At 51.0% G+C, this 5000-nt stretch overlaps 1 non-coding gene across 1 annotated transcript in view; it reads left to right on the plus strand.

The window, feature by feature from the left end:
• Positions 1-4255: 4255 nt before the first annotated feature.
• The window catches only part of LOC126444861 (small subunit ribosomal RNA), a 1909-nt gene continuing 1164 nt past the window's right edge, over positions 4256-5000 (plus strand). Inside the window, exon 1 of the ribosomal RNA XR_007582796.1 lies at positions 4256-5000. This exon is cut by the window's right edge and continues 1164 nt beyond it. This is a non-coding gene — a ribosomal RNA (small subunit ribosomal RNA).

Below are 5000 nucleotides of genomic sequence, written 5' to 3' on the forward strand. Positions count from 1 at the left end.
TCCGGTGCATCCTCTCCGCCACATTACACAATCCACACTATCATAACCAGACCGGGAGGTCCACCCAGAAAACAGAATATCCCACCCTTCCGACATCCGCCATTGCTCAGCTAAGCCACGAACACCCACACATGTCCTACACAGGGGTGCACCCAACATCACAATACTGCCTCCTGTCACAGTACACAAACAATGGCAGGAATGAAAGACACAGATCTGCCACAACCTTGGAATCGGAGCGCCGCCTGTCATGAGCCACAAGTGCATCCTGACGTGACAAATCGGATGATCCCGCAGGCATGCACTTACGATAATCACTATCAACGAACCTGCCGCCCCCTCCCCCCCCAAAATACACCTTTCCCTACAACGTGTACCTTAACCTAAGCTATATTGTACCTTAACCTAAGCGATATTGTACCTTAACCTAAGGTATATCGTACCTTAACCTAACCTACATTGCGCCTTCACCTAACCTACGTTGTACCTTAACCTAACCTACGTTGTACCTTAACCTAACCTACGTTGTACCTTAACCTAACCTACGTTGTACCTTAACCTAACCTACGTTGTACCTTAACCTAACCTACGTTGTACCTTAACCTAACCTACGTTGTACCTTAACCTAACCTACGTTGTACCTTAACCTAACCTACGTTGTACCTTAACCTAACCTACGTTGTGCCTTAACCTAACCTACGTTGTGCCTTAACCTAACCTACGTTGTGCCTTAACCTAACCTACGTTGTGCCTTAACCTAACCTACGTTGTGCCTTAACCTAACCTACGTTGTGCCTTAACCTAACCTATGTTGTGCCTTAACCTAACCTATGTTGTGCCTTAACCTAACCTATGTTGTGCCTTAACCTAACCTATGTTGTGCCTTAACCTAACCTATGTTGTGCCTTAACCTAACCTATGTTGTGCCTTAACCTAACCTATGTTGTGCCTTAACCTAACCTATGTTGTGCCTTAACCTAACCTACGTTGTGCCTTAACCTAACCTACGTTGTGCCTTAACCTAACCTACGTTGTGCCTTAACCTAACCTACGTTGTGCCTTAACCTAACCTACGTTGTGCCTTAACCTAACCTACGTTGTGCCTTAACCTAACCTACGTTGTGCCTTAACCTAACCTACGTTGTGCCTTAACCTAACCTACGTTGTGCCTTAACCTAACCTACGTTGTGCCTTAACCTAACCTACGTTGTGCCTTAACCTAACCTACGTTGTGCCTTAACCTAACCTACGTTGTGCCTTAACCTAACCTACGTTGTGCCTTAACCTAACCTACGTTGTGCCTTAACCTAACCTACGTTGTGCCTTAACCTAACCTACGTTGTGCCTTAACCTAACCTACGTTGTGCCTTAACCTAACCTACGTTGTGCCTTAACCTAACCTACGTTGTGCCTTAACCTAACCTACGTTGTGCCTTAACCTAACCTACGTTGTGCCTTAACCTAACCTACGTTGTGCCTTAACCTAACCTACGTTGTGCCTTAACCTAACCTACGTTGTGCCTTAACCTAACCTATGTTGTGCCTTAACCTAACCTATGTTGTGCCTTAACCTAACCTATGTTGTGCCTTAACCTAACCTATGTTGTGCCTTAACCTAACCTATGTTGTGCCTTAACCTAACCTATGTTGTGCCTTAACCTAACCTATGTTGTGCCTTAACCTAACCTACGTTGTGCCTTAACCTAACCTACGTTGTGCCTTAACCTAACCTACGTTGTGCCTTAACCTAACCCATATTGTACCTTAACCTAACCCATATTGTACCTTAACCTAACCCATATTGTACCTTAACCTAACCCATATTGTACCTTAACCTAACCCATATTGTACCTTAACGTAACCTAATTTGTGCCTTAACGTAACCTAATTTGTGCCTTAACGTAACCTAATTTGTGCCTTAACGTAACCTAATTTGTGCCTTAACGTAACCTAATTTGTGCCTTAACGTAACCTAATTTGTGCCTTAACGTAACCTAATTTGTGCCTTAACGTAACCTAATTTGTGCCTTAACGTAACCTAATTTGTGCCTTAACGTAACCTAATTTGTGCCTTAACGTAACCTAATTTGTGCCTTAACGTAACCTAATTTGTGCCTTAACGTAACCTAATTTGTGCCTTAACGTAACCTAATTTGTGCCTTAACGTAACCTAATTTGTGCCTTAACGTAACCTAATTTGTGCCTTAACGTAACCTAATTTGTGCCTTAACGTAACCTAATTTGTGCCTTAACGTAACCTAATTTGTGCCTTAACGTAACCTAATTTGTGCCTTAACGTAACCCATGTTGTGCCTTAACGTAACCCATGTTGTGCCTTAACGTAACCCAATTTGTGCCTTAACGTAACCCATGTTGTGCCTTAACCTAACCTATATTGTGCCTCAACCTAACCTATATTGCGCCTTAACCTGACGCACGTTGTCGCTGAACCTGCTCTGTAATTGTTATGCAACTCGTTAAATTAGTGTAGTGTTGCCTAACCGCAACCCTCGCAATATAGTTCGCTATTCGCACTGCCCGGTCCCCTGTGTATCGCGTCATGTTAAACACCTTGCAGGTGTTGCTGACTTTCCACATGCTCCTGCTATACACTGTAATGTGGATAGCAGCAGGACGTACATGCCCCCCCCCCTTCCCCCCTGCCTTCGCAAGCTGGTCGTTGAGAAGTTTGCATGTTCAATGCCCTTCGCATGCCGACGTACTCAGCCTACGTTGTGGTACGGCCTGTCACCTGTCCGCCGATGTACGCAAAACCCACAAACTGTACTGCACATTGGTCCGTATGTACTGAATGATACATCGTGGCACATGTGTGACCGTACGACGACTGCGCCTAGCAACGGCAGACCATACAGTCCAAATATTGTGCACGCAGCTACGTGTCGTCTCCCTATAAGAGCTGGATTGCAGTGTGGTACGCCATTCAGACGTGTGGGAGGAACGGACGCCCTGGATGGCGATCAGCATGAGCAGTCTGTTGATGTAGTGGAGCGTGTATTCGGACGTAGTCGTCTCTTCTCACACACCGTGATAGCATGTTGCACCGCGTTCCACATCTGCGACATCCTGCAGAGGCCGGCTGACAGTCGTTCGCGCAATGGACACCGCATACGTACGGGGGCTACCTTCCACGTGTTCTCGAGGCGTGCACATGTTGTTGCGTCTATGTGGGCAGACGTAGTGTGTTGTGACACCTGACACAGGCATGCAATACTCGTTGCAAATGGCGATGGACGTCTACGTTTGCTGGTGACGTTACGCAAATGAACAACAGGTAACCCGTTGTGGTGCGGTTGTTCTCGCTAGAGGTGAATCAGTGTTGGCGACGATCGGTCGAGCTATTAACCGGTTGTTTCAGGGATACCCACCATGCCCACGAACGTGAAAGGGGACCCACCATGCCCACGAACGCGAAAGGGGATCTGGGTGTGAGGCGATACGCGGCGGTGGCTGGGTGGGACCGTCCCCGGCCGGTGAGGGGGGGCCGCCCGGCGTGCTGGCAGCGCGGTGCGTGGGCGCACGCGCTACAGCCGGCTGGTGGGGGCGGCCAGTGGCAGGCGCGCCGGCCGACGGACGCGGCAGGCGGCGCAGCTGCGCGCCGGCGCCCCCTGCTCGCGGCGCCTTGCGGCCAAAGTAGGTCCTCGCGGGCCCGGTGCGAAGCGCGGTGGCCATCTGCAGTGTGCTGGTCCGATTGAGGACTGTGTGCGCTGAGGATGCGCCGCCGCCCGGCGCTCGGCGCCGCGACGCCGTCTGCTGCTCGGTCGCCCCAGCGGTTCTCGCAGGTGGTTTGTATCGCAGCTGTGCGGACGTGTTGGCGCGTGCGCTGTGCTGGGAGAGTTCGCTTCGGCACCCAAGTGGGGCTTTTGTCCTTCTGTGGCGCTGGCGTTGGAGCTGCCGGTCACCGTAGGTGGCGCGTGTTGTCTCCCGCCGGCAATGCCACGACAGCACGCTCCCGGGCCTCTGTCGGCAGCGGCAAGCTCAGTTGGGAGCACGGGTGGTCGCACCTAAAGCGTCTACTCGCCTAACTCCGGGCGATTGCGCCTCTCTCGAACCCGACCAAGTACTTAGGACGGCGCTGCGCGCCGCCGGGACCTGAGAGGGTTTCGAGGTGTGTTGTGCAGGGGAGCTCAGCCTCCTCCTGTTTGCAGAATAATTGAGCGGACGCTTGCGTGTTCGCGCGGGCCCCCGGGACACACTCCCGGGCGGCCGGCTGCTCAGCTCTAGTTGACGCAGCTCCCTGGTTGATCCTGCCAGTAGTCATATGCTTGTCTCAAAGATTAAGCCATGCATGTCTCAGTACAAGCCGCATTAAGGTGAAACCGCGAATGGCTCATTAAATCAGTTATGGTTCCTTAGATCGTACCCACGTTACTTGGATAACTGTGGTAATTCTAGAGCTAATACATGCAAACAGAGTCCCGACCAGAGATGGAAGGGACGCTTTTATTAGATCAAAACCAATCGGTCGGCTCGTCCGGTCCGTTTGCCTTGGTGACTCTGAATAACTTTGGGCTGATCGCACGGTCCTCGTACCGGCGACGCATCTTTCAAATGTCTGCCTTATCAACTGTCGATGGTAGGTTCTGCGCCTACCATGGTTGTAACGGGTAACGGGGAATCAGGGTTCGATTCCGGAGAGGGAGCCTGAGAAACGGCTACCACATCCAAGGAAGGCAGCAGGCGCGCAAATTACCCACTCCCGGCACGGGGAGGTAGTGACGAAAAATAACGATACGGGACTCATCCGAGGCCCCGTAATCGGAATGAGTACACTTTAAATCCTTTAACGAGTATCTATTGGAGGGCAAGTCTGGTGCCAGCAGCCGCGGTAATTCCAGCTCCAATAGCGTATATTAAAGTTGTTGCGGTTAAAAAGCTCGTAGTTGGATTTGTGTCCCACGCTGTTGGTTCACCGCCCGTCGGTGTTTAACTGGCATGTATCGTGGGACGTCCTGCCGGTGGGGCGAGCCGAAGGCGTG

Source organism: Schistocerca serialis, unplaced genomic scaffold (assembly GCF_023864345.2).
Source record: "Schistocerca serialis cubense isolate TAMUIC-IGC-003099 unplaced genomic scaffold, iqSchSeri2.2 HiC_scaffold_304, whole genome shotgun sequence".
Taxonomy (NCBI): domain Eukaryota; kingdom Metazoa; phylum Arthropoda; class Insecta; order Orthoptera; family Acrididae; genus Schistocerca; species Schistocerca serialis.